This window comes from Canis lupus, chromosome 3, assembly GCF_003254725.2.
Source record: "Canis lupus dingo isolate Sandy chromosome 3, ASM325472v2, whole genome shotgun sequence".
Taxonomy (NCBI): Eukaryota; Metazoa; Chordata; class Mammalia; order Carnivora; family Canidae; genus Canis; species Canis lupus.
The window spans coordinates 45,050,866-45,068,088 of record NC_064245.1 but is presented as its reverse complement, the minus strand read 5'-3'; the positions used below and the strand labels follow the sequence as shown (position 1 = coordinate 45,068,088).

The 17,223-nt window shown below is 37.9% G+C and overlaps 1 long non-coding RNA gene across 2 annotated transcripts in view; it reads left to right on the top strand.

Moving 5' to 3' along the window:
- LOC112653469 (uncharacterized) overlaps nt 1-17,223 on the top strand; it is a 123,631-nt gene that overhangs the window by 20,103 nt on the left and 86,305 nt on the right. For both annotated transcript variants that reach the window (XR_007409844.1, XR_004814541.2), the window contains exon 2: nt 11,656-11,775. This is a non-coding gene — a long non-coding RNA (uncharacterized LOC112653469). The remainder of the gene's footprint in view (nt 1-11,655; nt 11,776-17,223) is intronic.

Sequence of the window (17,223 nt, the reverse complement as noted above, 5' to 3'; positions counted from 1 at the left end):
TAAACCTTGGTTCAGCTGTGCCATAGGATTCTAGACAGCCCTTATAAATGCCTAGAATGGAAAACCTTTTAAGATATGTCAAGTGGAAAAAAAAAAACAAAAACGTTGTTGTTTCTGGGGGACAGAGAAGAAGGAGAGGGAATTGAGAGTCTAGGAATGGTGAAAGGAGGCTCTCACAGTTGTGTTATTCTGGTTGTTTTCATCTTTTTTAAAAAATAGAGTATATTCAAATATTTTGCAATTTAAATTTTTTTAGAGTTCTTTTAATTCAATGTAACGAATCTTAACAAAGAATTACATTATTTTCTTAATGATTTATAGTAGTTCTTTGTAAATCCTGGATAGTAATAATTGACTAGAAACATTAAATTCTTCTAAACTGGTACTTGTTCTTGGTTTATGAAGTCTTTTCTTACTCAAAAAAATGTGTTATACTATGACATCATAGATGATATAATAGTCTTCTAAGGTTTTAGGTTATGTACATGTCAAGATTATAAAAATACCATCCAGAATTTTTTTTAAGATTTTATTTATTCATTAGAGACACACACAGAGAGAGAGAGGCAGAGACACAGCCAGAGAGAGAAGCAGGCTCCATGCAGGGAGTCCAATGCAGGACTCGATCCTCAGACCGAGGGATTATGACCTGAGCCGATGGCAGACACTTAATGAGCCACCCAGCATCCCTCATCCAGAAATTTTATTCTGTTTTTTTTTTTTTTATGGTTTTCAAATGCATGTATCTCTGTGGTACACCTAAAATGGTTTTCTTTTTTCTTTTTTAAATTTTATTTATTTATTTATTTATTTATTTATTTATTTATTTACTTACTTACTTACTTACTTACTTACTAATATTTGTTTTGAGAGAGAGAGCACAAGCACACTCACATGAGCAAGTAGGGAAGCAGGGGTAGAAGGAGAGGGAGAGAGAGAATCTTAAGTAGGCTTCATGCTGGGCACTAAGATCCTGACCTGAGGGGAAATGAAGAGTTAGCCACTTAACCATCTGAGTCACCCAGATGCCCCAAAGTTTTTCTTTTCTGTGAAGTAGTTTACCTTGAACTTTTTCCCTAAAGTTTGATATCCAATTTGACATATCTTAAATGTTTTTCCTTTCCTACTAATTTAAAATATAAATTTTATCAATTCCTAGATACACAAAGACCTGTTTCTCTATTTTCTTTTCCACTCATACATTTTTTCTGTCCCTTTGCAAATACCAGAGTTTTAATTATTATAAGCTTGCAGTTTGTTCTATAATCTAATGAAGTTTCTCTTAGCATCATTGTTTTCCAAACTTTCTAGACTCTCTTTACAGAGGAGTCAGCTTGTGAAGTGCCACTAACTATCATACTGCAATTTTTATTTGAATCATTTTTAACTTATAGATATATTTAGGAAAATTTATATCGTTATAATATTGAATTTTTCTAACATACATCTTCACTCACCATTTAATTATGTATTCTTTTATGTTTTGTGGTTAATTTTCATTTAATTATTTTGTTCACACAGGCATTTCTTATTTCTAATTACTGTTATTTCTAGGTAAATGATGGTGTTTATTACTGTTATGAAAGACCTGTTTTATTTCTATTATAGTCTCCAGTTGATTATTCTTGTCTTAAGAAAGCATATTGCTTTTACAATATTGATCTTGGATCTGATCAGCATCCTCTGAATTGTGTGATTCTCACAATAAGTATGTCCATTCTTTTCTTAAAACTCCTAGATAGTGTCTGTAAATTATGACCCTCTCTCTTTTTCCATTTTAGCATTATCTCTCATGTCTTTCTCATTTTAATACATTAATCAGAATCTCTAATACAGTGCTAAATAGCAGCAATGAGAGTCAGTTCTCCTGTCTTTTTTGTGTGTGAGCTTTGATAGGAATGATTGTAACATTCTAGAAATAAGTATGATTTGGACTATACATTTCTGGTAGATTCCATATTTCAAATAGAAGCATTTTTTTTCTATGTTAGCATAAGTTGTGTTGTTGTTGTCATCACTTACTTTTTTTTCAGTTAAATCATTAATGCTCTCTGTACAAAGGCATCATAACACATTGGTTCAGAGAGCAAGTTGGAGAGTCCAAATTCTGCATATCCTGTGTCATTCCACCACTTAATTTCCCTGTGCCTCATTTTTTTAATCTGAAAAGAGGGAGAAATAATAGGATCTACTCCACAAAGTTATTTTAAAAATTAAGTGGATTCATGAATGTTAAAAAGTTTAAAATAGTGTCTAGTACATAGCACTCAATAGGAGTTATTATTTATCATTATTGTTACTATTATAGAAATATACATTTGATTTTCACGTTTGTTTAATATAGTGACATATATTAACATATTTCTCAATGCTGCACCATCTTAACATTTCTGAGATTTACCCTATTTGGTCATGATTCATTTAGCCCATTGCTGGATTGAATTCACTAGTATTTGCATCTGTTTGTAATACACATTTTGGTCTACTGTTTTCTTTTGGATGAATGGGTTTGTGTGTGTGTTTATGTGTGTTTGTGATTTTACACAATTTTATTTTCAAGATTATACTACCATCATCTAATGAATTAGAAAGATGTCCTTTTTTTTTCTTTGTGCCTTGGGACACTTTCTATCACATAGATGCTTATACAAAGTTTCTATAAAACTTATCTTCAAAGTTTGGAGTCACTTTTAGGAACAGAGCTCTAACAAAGGTTTAGTTTCTTTTGTGATTATTTGCGTATTCAGGGTTTTTTTTTTTATAGAAACTTGATACTCTATATTTTTCCAGAAAATATTTTTCTATGATTTCTATATTTTGCATGAAGGAGTACAGAATATTCTCATATCATTCTTTTAAAGTATTCCCCATTCCTACAGATTTTTTTAATTTTTAATATATTTTATTTTATTTTATTTATTTACTCATTTTTAAATTCTTGGTTGGACAATGCCAGTAGTTTGTCTATTTTCTTGGTGTCTTTTTAGACTAGCATGAGGATGTAGTCTCATCAATTTTATTTCTTAATTTAACCAAATGTATGCTTCTATTATTATGGATTTAATTCTTTGGATTTAGGTTAAAGCTATTGTTTATAGCTACTGAATAATATGCTTAGGTTATATATGTTTAAGCTTTCCTGTTTCCACATTTCCTCATTTCCCCAGTCACTCATGAGTATTGCTGAAGTTGCATTCCATGAGCATGAATTGAGTTCCCACTAAAGGTAGATTGAGGGTAGCCCCAGTAGCTTAGTGGTTTAGTGCTGCCTTCCATGATCCTGGGGAGCGAGGATCGAGTCCCACCTCGGGCTCCCTGCATGGAGCCTGCTTCTCTCTCTGCCTCTCTCCCTCTCATTATTCATGAGAGACACTCTCCCTCTGTGTCTCTCATGAATAAATAAATAAAATCTTTAAAAAGAGGTAGATTGGAATTGTTTTTTAAGAAATATGGGAGGCATTGGAGATACTACCTATTCATAATTTGGTAAGGAAGCAGATTTTGAAAAGGCAGAATGAAAGAAAACAGTCAAGAAAGTTCAGCAAGAAGGGAGGGAAAGAAAGAAGGAAGAAGGAAGGAAGGAAGGTTGGTTAGTGTGAAATAAAGACTCACTAACCATATGCACAAGGTACTCTGAAATGACAAATCTCTAACTGACGGACAATAATAATTGCTCTGCTTACCTCAGAGGATTGTTGTAAGAAACAAATGAATTAATGTATGAGAAAGCATTTGGGAAACCAGTACAGAAAGATTAAGTACAATAGGTCAGGTGGGTGGGATAAATCCTAGATTTCCACATGCAATCAGGAATGCTGCCATTCTCAATGCCAGCTTCATTTCTAATTGTGTCACATACTTTTTAAAATGTCATCCAGGAAATTCATACTTAATTTGTGCCTACTGTAACACTCGGATTGCTCTTCCTCTATTGAACGCTATGCTCTGAAATAATTTTCTCTGCTATGAAATACTGAATACTTCTATTTGTAGCGCAATTGCCTAACTACCCTTTTCCTCAAGGGATCTTCTTCAAGCCAACTCCCAGCTAGGTTGTGCTCAATCTTCTGTTCCTGACGGCACCACTCAGGAATACCTCAGGGTCACATGGTAGTATCAGCCTCTGGGACCTTAAGTCTCACACAAAGGAACAGCATCTCCTTGGAGGGCATTTTCAGAATTTGGAGGTTGTGTAGTTTGCAGAACGCCCCAATCATTCTGCTTCTAACCCATGCACACTGAAGGACATCCACTTCTCAGCCTCCATTCACGAGTCTTTCCCTCATATTAAGACGCACAATTTGACAGTTGCTATTTTGGAGACATGACTATAAAGAGGTAATAGAATATAGACTTTAGATAACATATTCAGAGGGCTGACCGATCAAAGTCTCCAAGGTATTAAAACAAATTCTTCTTTTTGATCTGTAATCTGATTTACTGGGACCTTCTGGGGACATTCAGTTGCTTTGTACCTTCGCTCCCTTTGGAGGTATCAGTTCCTTGATGCGGTTTGCAATTGTTCTAAGATTCAAATATCAGAAGTATAGGAAAGGTATAGCCACTGTTCCGTCTCTTTTTCTTTAAAAGAATCACCTTATTCTTTGTTTCTCTGTCCTAATTGTGTGATTCCAGAAGACGCTGCTGGTAAGATAAACTACTTCCCTGGCCAGAGGAATATAAACTCCGATCCAAGCTGAGCCAATCAGAGCACCTGACTTCTCTTGCCAAAACAACTGGCTCAAGGGTGGTAGGCAAAACTATGGTCTCCCAAATACGATCACATCTTGATAATAGAGCCTATGTATACAAGATGTTACATAGCAAAGGGCAATTAAGGTGCCAGATAGAATTAAGAATGCAAGTTAGCTGACCTTAAAATAGAATACCTTGGATTATCTGCATGGTCTCAGTACAATCACCAGGGTACTTAAATGTGGAAGAGAGAGGCAGAGAGGTCAGAGGGATAATTTATGGGAACTCATCCCAGCATTGCTGGCTCAGGGAGTAAAGAGGAAGAACCATGATTTCTACTAGCTAGAATAGGCTTTAAAAAAAAAAAAAAAAAGGATTCTCCACTCAACTCAACTCTGCCAACCCTTGTTGAGTCACCTTGCATTTGGTGCCCCCCAAGAAGACCCAATTCAGATTTATAACTTCCAGAACGGTAAGATAATAATTTTCTATTGTTTAAAGCCACTTAGGTGGTGGTAATTTGTAATAGCAGCAATGGGGAACTAGTACAAGGGTGTTTATGCAAATACATTTTTAAGACATAGCTAGTGGATAAAGTACAAGGCCAGGGAGGCATTAGCCTAGAACTGCCAAGAGTCCATATGAGAAAGATGGGTCATGAGAATGAACTGAGAAGGGCAGAGATAAAGGCTGGAAAATCCTCCTCAAATCTCCCTGCCCATTTCTGGGTTCTGCAGGAAAACATGTTCCCCTTCTCTTTAGTCTACATTGAACTGAGATATTTTGTCCCTAGTAATATGTCCCTTGAAAAGTCGTGAGGAACACGGGGCTAAATATTTATATAAGAGAGGTTCCCAATGAGCACAGCCCCAGATATGAGACCAACTCAGAGTACCTTTAAGCCAAACATCCCCTATCCATGATCACAACATTGTTTACAGATGGAAATATGTGTGAGGCTCCTCGTGGTCTCCAAGCCCAAGCCTCTCCAGTGTTCCTTGAGTAGGTCAACTCTTGGCTCATAAAGAATTAAACATCTTTGAGACTCACATTTATATATTATGTAAGCATGTGTAAAACAATCACACAATTACTGACAATTACTCACAATTACTCCCATGTAATATCTCTCTCTCTCTCTCTCTCTCTCTCTCTAATGATCTTTCTCATGGTTCCTTGCTCCTTTGCTTCATGGAAGAGAACAATCTAGTCATCTCAATTTAACAGTTTAATTTGGACAGCATCTTTAGACAATGTAATCTTCTTTATTTTTTATTTATTTATTTATTTATTTTTTTGTAATCTTCTTTAGATAGAATGTCTGGTTAGGCAGGGACTCCCCTGCCTTCCTTTCTTTTCTCTGAATTGTTGTATGAATACTTTATTCTCAAGCCTCAAGGAAAGATGAGGTCTCTGAGTCCACAAAGAATCCCTGGCTTCTCCCACCAAGGGTGAGGTTGCTGCTCTGAGTGGCTTCCAGGATAGGTGACACCTGGTGTGAAGGCCACATCCTTTGGCTGCACCCTGTATCTATTTGCATTGATGATCTTCCTTGTTCAGCCTCACTGGGGCCCACCAGTGCTCCTGAATCAGACTCATGGCATCTCCCACTGCCTCCTCTAGAGTCACAGTCAAATGGCTCACATGTCCCTGGGTCTGAGCTGTGCATCTGATGGCGTCTGCTTTGGAGTCATGTTGCCTCCTGGTCCCTGTGTGCCCCATGGCAGGTTGACTGTCCCTCATTCAGTTACCTATCTAGGGTGCACATGGGCGCTTCTCTCAAACTGGACCCATTCCAGGTTAACTGAAGTGAAGCTTGGGAAAAGTAAACGATGTCCTCTTCTCTAACTCTGCTGCCACCCCAGATTTATTGTGACAGGGCAGCCCCCCATGTAGCATGTGTGAAGGCTCTGAACTGACCCCTTACCAGGTTCTAAATGCCCTCTTTGGGCTAAAACTTAGAAGAAGAAGATTAAGAAATCCATATCTGGGGATGCCTGGGTGGCTCAGTTGTTGAGCATCTACCTTTGGCTCAGGGCGTGATCCTGGGGTCCTGGAATCAAACCCTGCATGGGGCTCCCTGTGGAGCACTTCTCCCTCTGCCTATGTCTCTGCCTCTCTCTGTGTCTCTCGTGAAAAAATACATAAAATCTTAAAAAAAAATCCATGTCTGATATCCTCTTTTTCCAACTTCTTTCCCATCTTTCCCCCCTTGCCTGGCTTGTCTTTCACTTCTCTGATGCCATTTCCTCCTGTGTCCTGATTTCAGCCTGAGGGCTGAATTGTAACCTTGAGAGGGTGGGGTTGGAAACAAAATGGGACTTGTGAAATTTTAAAAATGTTTCACCAGCTCTGCATATTTACAGTGGGTTTTCCTTTCAAATTCAAAGAAGAAATTGCTTTCACTTCTACTGCACACAGTATTGGGAAAGAGAGTGATCCTCCTTCACGAAAATAGCCATAACGCGTACCACTTAGCATTGTTGTCAGTGCTCTCTCACTTTGCTAATGCATGACCACGTGTGATTACAAAGCAGTCACAACAAAGTAATTAGTGCATCTTACACTTTCCTCGGGTGGAGATTCCAAGGGGGATGCTAATTTGCATCTTGACTCACAGTCCCATGTAGTGGTGGGGAATATGGGAAGTCAGTTCTACCAGGAAAATTGTTTCCCAAATGTCATTGGAACATGAGAGGAAGCAGCAAGTGAATCAAGGCAGTGACATTTTTGAAAGGGAGCTACATAGGAAGTAGAAAAAGAAAATGCATTGGTGGTTTGCTAAGTGTCGGGAAGCATGCCAGACCCTCTAAAACCACAACTGAGGCACCAAACACTCACTGACTTATTGACAGATAAATAAAAGCACAGGAGAGCTAAGTAATGGTATGATTCATGTGTCCACGTTGTCTGGGCATCCAGAGATCCTATAACGTGTATTGTTGGCAATTTATAGAGAACAGGATCTAAAGCTCAGAAGGAAAAAAATAAAAGCTCTAAGGTCCACCTTTGCATGCAGATGTGGAACAGATGTAAAAATTGCATCACATTTTCTTCCTTCTCAAATATTTTTTTCTCTCACCTTCTTCTCTATTTGGAGGAATATATATATATATATTCCTATATGTATATATATGTATATATATACATATATACAGCATCTTTAGGCAATGTAATCTCCTTTATATAAAAATATATATTTTATATATTTGATATATATTTTATATTTATATATGTATAAAATATATCATATATATATATCTGTGCCTTAGATCTCATTTGATGCAAGTCAGACTCCACTTGGTGATGTTGACTTTCTCAGCACAGAGCAAAAGCAGTTTAGTGAAGATGCCCTTAGTGCAAAATCTCATCTAAATGGTTCTCCAAAGGGAAGCTGGCACTCCGGGGCACAGTGGACACCTGTGGATGACAATCTTCCAGTATCTTTATGGAGTCTCCAGTGTCTGGCCTGCAAGCCACAAAGCAGTTGCCTGAAACATGCAATCAAATGAGACTCAGCAAGGCAGAGCCAGCATCCCAGCTCCCTGAACATGGTAGAGTGGTGAAGACATTAGGGGGCTTAGAAGCGTCGGTCTGGATCTATAGCCCTCCTTACTCTGCCAGCTTTTTGACCTTGAGCAAGCTACTTACTCCCTGGGTGTCTCAGTTTTCTTGTCTGGAAAATGGGGAGAATAATTTCCTACTGTCAGGATTAATGAGATAATATATGTAAATCGTATAGTTGGCAATTTTTATAATGTCGAGTTTAGCAACTCTTGCCATTTATTACTTGCACGACTGGAAAATTCTTCTTTGACCTTCCATCAGGGCTTATTTACTTAGTAAGCAAAAAATTCAGGATGTCCAGTTAACCTTGAATTTCAGATAAAAAATAATAATTTTTTAAGTTGAAAAATGTTCCATGAGATATTTGGTCTACAATATACTAAAAAGTATTCATTGTTTGTTTGAACTGGAAATTTAACTGGGAATCCTGGGTGTTACCTGGCAACCCTGGCATTGATTCCTCCTTGTCAGATGAATGCATATAGTTAGATTTACCCTATCTTATACCAGAGCATGACATGAAAGAAATATACTGGCAAAAGTTTTGTAAATTGTAACATGCGGTTCAGACATGAAGGAATGCTCTTATTACCAGCATGAAGAGTGTACTCCTCATCATCTGTTCCAAGCAGGCTGAGGGATGCACAGTGAAAGTCAATGAGAGGAGATACTGTTAAATTATAGACTGGTTAATCTGCTCACTTATTTTGAGGGGCCAAGAATCTCTGGGTTCCTCAAAACAGACTGCTTTTTCTCATCACTGTGCATGTGTGGATTTCACTGTGTGTTACTTTTTGTACTTGGGGAGAGAAGGAAGAAGAGGAGCAAGAGGAGGATTGTGAGGGGGACTGCCAACCCTTATACAGGGAGGGTTCTTTCTTTCTTTCTTTCTTTCTTTCTTTCTTTCTTTCTTTCTTTCTTTCTTTCTTTCTTTCTTTCTTCTTTCTTTCTTTCTTTCTTTCTTTCTTTCTTTCTTTCTTTCTTTCTTTCTTCTCTTTCTCTTTCTTTCTCTTTCTTTCTTTCTTTCTTTCTTTCTTTCTTTTTAAGATTTTTTTTTTTTTTATTCATGAGAGAGGCAGAGACATAGGCAGAGGAGAAGCAGGCTCCCTGCAGGGAGCCCGATGCAGGACTCAATCCCAAGACCCCAGGATCACACCCTGAGCCAAAGGCAGATGCTCAACCACTGAGCTACCCAGGCATCTCGAGTTATTTCTCTTTAAAATAAATTTCTAGACATGCAATTTGCCTTTTCCAACGTATTAGGTTTTTCATCAGGTCCTGTAGTGGCAAATCACGAATGGCTTATTTCAGGGACAATCACAGGAAGGGCCAGTGGTGGTGTGCACTCACGCCAAAGCTGCATTTCAAGCATAAATGCAGAATTACAAGTGAAAAGTCAGGGTGCTAAGGAAGCTCAAGGAGATTTTAGCTCTCACATGGCAAATGCATCCAGGAAACAGAAGTACTCCAACACTTTCCTTTTTGAAGAAAAAAACATAAAGTATTTTCCATCTCTTCTCATGGCCCCACACTAGATACCAGAACAAAATGGGCTCCCGTGAAATCAATTTCTCATGACGCAATAAATAAGGAGAGAATGTGAATTTCACCTCTACAATGCTCAAGGTACCAGCTATCAGTTATGTCTCTTTAGCAAAACGAAAAATCCATTACTGTCAAAAACTTAGTCAAATTGGTTATTTGATGGAACATAGTGAACAGAGGCCTTGGCCATGGAACTGCATTTTTATTTGTAAACCAGTTTTGCCAGCTTCCAGCAGACGCTGCCTCTGAGATGGGAGATACATAGGCTCAGTGACTGGAACAACCAACTTGGCCATTTCCTACAAGATATAGAGAAATAAATCTCCGGGGGACCCTTGGCCTTTGACTCTGGAATGCAGAAGCCTTGGGTGAAGAGAAACATATGCTGAGCACCCGCTCCAACGCAGACAGACACCAAGCAAGTCCCACCCCTGCATGAAATTGGCAATTTCCCAACACGGGAGTCTGATTTTCAGCTGGCAGGCACAACAGACAGGATAAAGCTCTCTGTGCGTAGACACTCAGGGCCATCGCGTTTTATGGACACAAATTGAAGATAAGATCTAGTGATGGAGTCTCCAGCCACAGCTTGAAACCAGCCCATCAATGTCAGGTTCTGTTAAGTACCTGATGCCAGCACTTTGCAGCAGTTCCGGTGGATAAAGGTTCTGGCAGGGTCAGTGTTTCAGGCGAAGTTCAGACTCTTCATTTGCCATAAATGAAGAAGATGGGAAGTGAGCTGTGAGATTTTTAGACTAATATTTAGATAATTGCAATTTATCTCCTCTTAAGGATCAAGCTGATTGAACCTGAGCCAGTCTGAGCTCCACGGTGTTTACAAGGGCCTCCTTCCTCAGAGCTGGATGTTTAAGGCGAGAGCTAGGATTTCCGGCTGACCTTGGAGCCGAGAATGACCAATCCCCGGTACCAATAATAGCGAGAATAAACAGTCACGGATACTGCAAACGCTCTATGTATCTCCAGTGCGGAGAGAAATTAATTTCCTATTTGGGTCCCATTCACAGAAATACTTCTAATGATGTATTTAAATCCAGACTCCGTGAAATCCCAGGCACACATGGTACCTGAGCCAACAGCATGAGTCTCGCATTTAATCGGTTACTGTAATAAACATATAAAATGTGTGTGTGTGTGTGTGTGTGTGTGTGTTTCATGAGAGGACAGAGCAGTGGCTACATAAAAGGACATCAAATGACACATCCTCCATCTCCCAGCAAATAAAAAAGCCATCAGCTCATAACAAGGCGGTGATAAAAGGTGCTGAGGCCAGTAAGATTAAGACTTTGTAATAAGGTGGAGGCGCCAAGAGTGACAGCCATTTTCTTTTATATTTATCATGTCCTCACATTGGGGTGAGAAGCCATGGCTCTGTCCCATTGCTGGCTAGAATTTATAGCAGCTCCATTATTAGGAGATTGCAGTGAAATGGGGTAGAGGTATGGTTTTCTGAGAACGTTACGATAGCCTCCTACATTATACACTTGACAGGTTTGTCAGCTCTTAGTAACAAGCCTTGTAAAGTACTTTAATATCATTAGCACTATTTTCTTAATGTGTCTGCTCTCCTCACGGCCTGAAAATATCATATATCATAGGCTGGAGGGGACCATGAACTCCTCTCTCCTGCTTTTCTGGTTTCTTCAACGTGATTTTATAGTCACACGCTGAGTTGATATTTTAATCAAAATAATGCAGCCATTTTCCTTTATTGATTATCAAGTAAATATGTATAAATATGTAGTTAGGGGTGGGCAACCCTTTTAGAGGATATTGAAAACACATAATGAATGGCTTTCTGGGGCTAATCTTGTTGCCCGCTCACTTCAGTTGTGCGGTTCGCCGGGAGGAGTTCCTTCCCTTTGGCTCTTCTGGCCCAGACGTCTGTGGAGTCCATGTGCAGCGAAGGGCATCACTGGCCAGAAGTGAAATTCTGGAAGCACGTTCCAGGTAGGCAAGGCCTACGTCGGATGCCTTTGAAATTTTTCCTGCCCGGACACATATCCTTTCTTTTCTTTCTTTCTTTCTTTCTTTCTTTCTTTCTTTCTTTCTTTCTTTCTTTCTTTCTTTCTTTCTTTCTTTCTTTCTTTCTTTCTTTTCTTTCTTTCTTTCTTTTTTTTTTTTTTTTTTGTGAGCTGTCATAAATGACAATACATCCTGTGGTTCATGGTGCATTTCAAAAGGGCCAACATTTATTTCAAAGTACAGAAATCCTGTGAGGGTTTTTCCCCCTTTAAGTGATAAGCACATAGGCTTACGAATGTTGATCTGCGATGCTGGTGTAAACCCAGAGACCCAACAATGTGAGAGTTTTATACATGTTTTAAATTTCAAAAATAAACAGGTGTTGCTTTGTAAGTATAATAGAATTATAAACTCCGCTTATGTGTCCTTTTTAAACAGAACATATATCTTCGTAGGAACATATATCTTCATATTCTTGACGTTATGTGACCTGGATCAAAAACTTTTAGTTAGTGGGGCACCTGGCTGACTCAGTGGTTGAGCAGCTGCCTTTGGTTCAGGTCATGATCTCAGGGTCCTGGGAGCAAGTCCCGCATCGGGCTCTTCAGAGGCAGCCCACTTTTCCCTCTGCCTATGTCTCTGCCTCTCTCTCTCGCTGTCTCTTGTGAATAAATAAATAAAATCTTAAAAAAACATTAAATTATTGTCAGCAATAGCATTATATCTCTACCAAAAATGAGGAGACACACACACACACACACACACACACAACATCAAGGGAATTTTACCATATTCTGTAAAATTCAAATCGTTTGCGACTTAAAGATTTATTTATTTATTTATTTATTTATTTATTTATTTATTTATGATAGAGAGAAAGAGAGAGAGAGAGAGAGGCAGAGACACAGGAGGAGGGAGAAGCAGGCTCCATGCCGGGAGTCCGACGCGGGACTCCAGGATTATGCTCTGGGCCAAAGGCAGGCGCTAAACCGCTGAGCCAGGGATCCCCTCGTTTGTGACTTAAAAGAAGATTAAAGTAAAAAAAATAATGTTCATTTTGGTACTAGAATCAGAACAAAATATGAGCCACACGTAGACACTATCAATATTATGTTATTGGCTATACATTGCCCCAGATGTGTATTCAACTAGTTATTGGATATATGTGCTAACTCCCACCACCACCACTAACTCAGTGAGAAATCAAAGGGTCTAGGGAGTGTTTTCTTTTTAGTCAAAATCACTGCACCTAGAATGGGGTCTAGTATATAGGAGATAGTCAATAAACGTTGGTTGGAGGAGTGAGTAAATGCATTAATAATTTCCTCCATCTTGCATTGGGATTTCTGTTCCCAGTTGTCAATAGCCATCAAAACAGGTTACTTGCAAGCAACAAACACATCAGGAGCTGCCCTAAGAGGAGTTATGGCATCTCTCAATCTGAGATTAATTCATTTCATGCTTTTCTTCATTAACTTGCATATGTGCTTCCACATTAAAGCAGACTATACAGATCCACTCAAGGCAATAGCACTATATAATGACAAATAGACACCACTAGGCAATCCACACTGTCTATTGGCAAATTATTTGAATTATTTGGATGGATTGTATTTTGAAAATAACATAAGAAGAATGTATATCTTTATCTCCATCTCCACACATGGTCTTTCTATTTCTTGGTTGTGCAAATATTTCAAGATGCAGTTCACAAAGTGCAACTGTCAGGTTAAATTTTGTTGATTTCGTAGCTTTGTTTCAGTTTGCTTAACAATGCCCTCCTAAATTCTGTATCCCCACTGCATTTGCCTAATTTAGGTGAGAAAATGATGATTCATACTTTAGACCATCTCTCTTCCCACCTGAACAAGGAGACAGGGCAGGGTCAAACTCATATTTTTGTCTATTTTATAGTCAATACAATAATTGCTTCTGATGGATTAATTATATAGTAACTACGGCTGATTTTTCTTAGAAAGGAAATGATTAAATCGTGTATTTTTCAGTGGGATCTGGTCATCACATGAGAACCTAACCTAACCTTTTTTGAGTACTTTATGTCTCTTCATCTGAAGGAAAACCATTAATTTGATGTACAGAGAAACTGTCTTCTGAAAACGCTACCATTCACATAATCTAGTTAACATAAATACATTTTTAATACCTGTCGATAGGCAACGGTTCCTCATCAGTCACATCATTAGTTATAAAATCATTTAGTCTATTTATTGCTAGAAATCATTAAGAATTAGACTTATTTAAGCCTGTAAATTTACCAAGTTTCCAACATTTGATCCCATTGAGAAAATATTTTTTGATGAAGTCTTTCTGTGTAAAATGCCAGAGTAATTAGTCAAAATCATTGACTGAGGATTTATGGACATTCATGTATCTAAACAGCCATGTAATTTTTCCACACTGTTGCATTGGCTCCAAAGACAATATTGTAATATGTAGAGCTAAAAGGAAATTTAGAAGCACCTGGCTGGTCTTCCCTAAGCAAAATATAACTCTTCTTTGACATGCCACCTGAGCAAGAGTTGTTGGATTCCTCCTCCCCCTCTATATCCAAATAAGGCATACATGGAGAAAAAGTGGTGTCCTTATCAGTCCTTATCTCATGGTATAATTTATCTCCTCACCTTCAACTTTGAGATTCCAGAGTCTGTATAGCATTTCAACTGGTCAGATAGTTTTGGACACAATCCTGGATGGTCATCTTGACTCTGTTTTTTTTTTTTTTTTTTTTTTAAGATTTTATTGATTTATTCATGAGAGACAGAGAAAGAGAGAGAGAGAGAGGCAGAGACACAAACAAAGGGAGAAGCAGGCTCCCTGGAAGGAGCCTGATGCAGGACTCGATCCCAGACCCCAGGATCATGACCTGAGCCCAAGGCAGATGCTCAACCACTGAGCCACCCAGTTTTTAGTGCTTTACGGAAAACACCAATGTTGAGTTAATTAGCTAAGAACATGTCAGTTCAATGTTACTATATTTATGAGATCCTGAAACAACTAAGGGTAAAATCAAAATATCACCTTGATGATTTGTCCCAAAATTGAATTGTGTTTCAATGAATATTTTCGTTATTTTGACTTAGTGAGGATGTAGGGCAATGGGAGTTCTGTCCACTGCTGAATGGAGAATAAATCGATGTGATCATCTTGGACAATAGTTTGACATGATCAGGTTACTTGGCAATGTATGTACCTTCCAACATAGTAATCTGGCTTCTGGATGTACACCTGCAGGAATTCTTAGAAATGTGCTCAACATTGTTCAACATAGTCTAAAATTGGAAATAATCTGAATGTCCACCAACAATAGAAGAAAAAAAATTGATGGCATGTTTATACAATGGAAACTATAGGCTGGGAAACCTGTATAGCCAACAGTGAATCACAAAAACTTAATGTTAAACAAAAGCACGAGATGATGAAAGATACACACAGATGATTCCATTTCCATAAAAATTTTCAAAAGCAAATCTAAATCTCATACTGATTAGAAATCCATATGAAAGTGAAAAATAATCCTAAAAAAAAAGGAGAGAATTATTAACCCAGAATTCTGGAGAGTGGTATGATGAGCAGGTGGGTTAAGGAATGGGAATGCGATGGGAGGGGTCAAGAGATTAATGCACTGGTTACCTTAGAAGGTAGGTGTAAGGTTTTTTCTTTTAAATAAAATGAACATGTATAATGTATCCATGTTTTGAATATATCTTTCAAAATAAAAAAAAACACAATAGATAAAAAAGTAACGATAGATAAAAGGTGGAGATGACTCCAAAGACACATCTCTGTTCCTTTCTATCACTTTACACTTTTAAAAATACCTCTGACGCAACCACAGAGTAGTCTCTGATGTAGGCAAAAGTAGGAACCCCTCTAAATTGTGCATTTTACTTCACAAAGAAATGTTTTTCTGTAGTATATCAGACTTAAATCAAAGCTAGACAGAGATTATTTAATATACATGAGAACTCTATGAGATCTTATATGTTCTATCTAATACTTTTTATATACCCTTGATAGTTAGCAGTATGTATGAAGATTATGATTTCAAATCAATTATTCAGACATCGAAGTTAGCCAAATGCAGTCCATTAAAATGCCCATTGTTTTATGTTCCTGTCTCCTTTTAAGACAATTTTCAAAGACTAAATCAGGCACTTAAGGCACCATCATCTCATTTTCCCCAGATGTGTTCATGATGTAACTTTAAAGTCACCATTGTTGCCTAGTTTTAGAAGATATTGATAAATCATATTCTTGCATTTCAAACTAGTGGATACCATTTGAATAGTTTTTTACCTTTGTTTTATTTTCCAAAAGAGACTGGGAGAAGGTGGCAGATACTCCATAATGCTTGCTGAACAGCCCAACAAGAACAATGAAAGAAGGCACACAAAGCAAAATGAGTCATTTTATCCTCTCTCAACAACTCTGTAAGGTTCATACTGTTATTAATTATCTCCTTCTAACAGAGGAGAAAAATGATACCCAGTGAATGTAAAGACTTGCCCCAAATAAGTGGTTACCCTCAGGTATGAACTCTGATGCTTTGTTCTCTCAACTACTCTAATAAATGACCCTCCCTCCCGTGTGAATAAGCAAAGAGTTTATTACTATAATTATGCATATGTTATGTATGTATATAGGCAAAAGACCATCTTCAAATGTTTAGTGTAGTTCACGTGCATCATTAAATTATTTTGAAATTCTCATTATGAGTAACATTTACTATTGGTAAGTTATGTCCTCATCAGGCACATAATATCACCATCCCTTTAAGTTAAAGACATCAAAGGGTTTTTAATAGAAACTGTAAAATACTTCCTTTAAAGCAGTTTTTTTTTTCACTCTCACTCTCTGAGTGAGACTGACATTTCTAGGAGATGATTGTCATGTGCTTATTTCCATTTCTCAGCGCCCTTCCTGATCACACCAGGCTGGTAATTAGTAAGATAAAAATTGCTATTGGATAATGCAACATTTCAACTGTCATCCTGCTGGATTGGGGGAAAAAGTTACTCTGTAAAATGAGAGCCCAGTGGTGCGATTGTATTGACTTTTATGTCATGTTTGTTTCAGTTTACTAGTCAAAACGAGTTTCACAGCTCCTCCTGGTCCAGAAGGTTCCGTTTGCTTTATGAAAATGAAGCTGTCTTGTTTTCTGGTTCATAAATCATTGTCAAGCGGAGCTAGATAACAGAAACAAGTTCAGATTCCAGAATGATTATCCTTAGAGATGATGTATTAAATATACAGACTACAACTTGATTTTCATAAGCCATGTTGACTTTGCAGAACTAAGGCTTCAGGGGGAAATTATCTCATAAAAGGAGGTGTGAGAGAGCCTGCAAAATCTAACCAGGTGGGGACGATGAGGGAGGGAAAAAAGTAGAGCATCTTCACATATAAAGACGT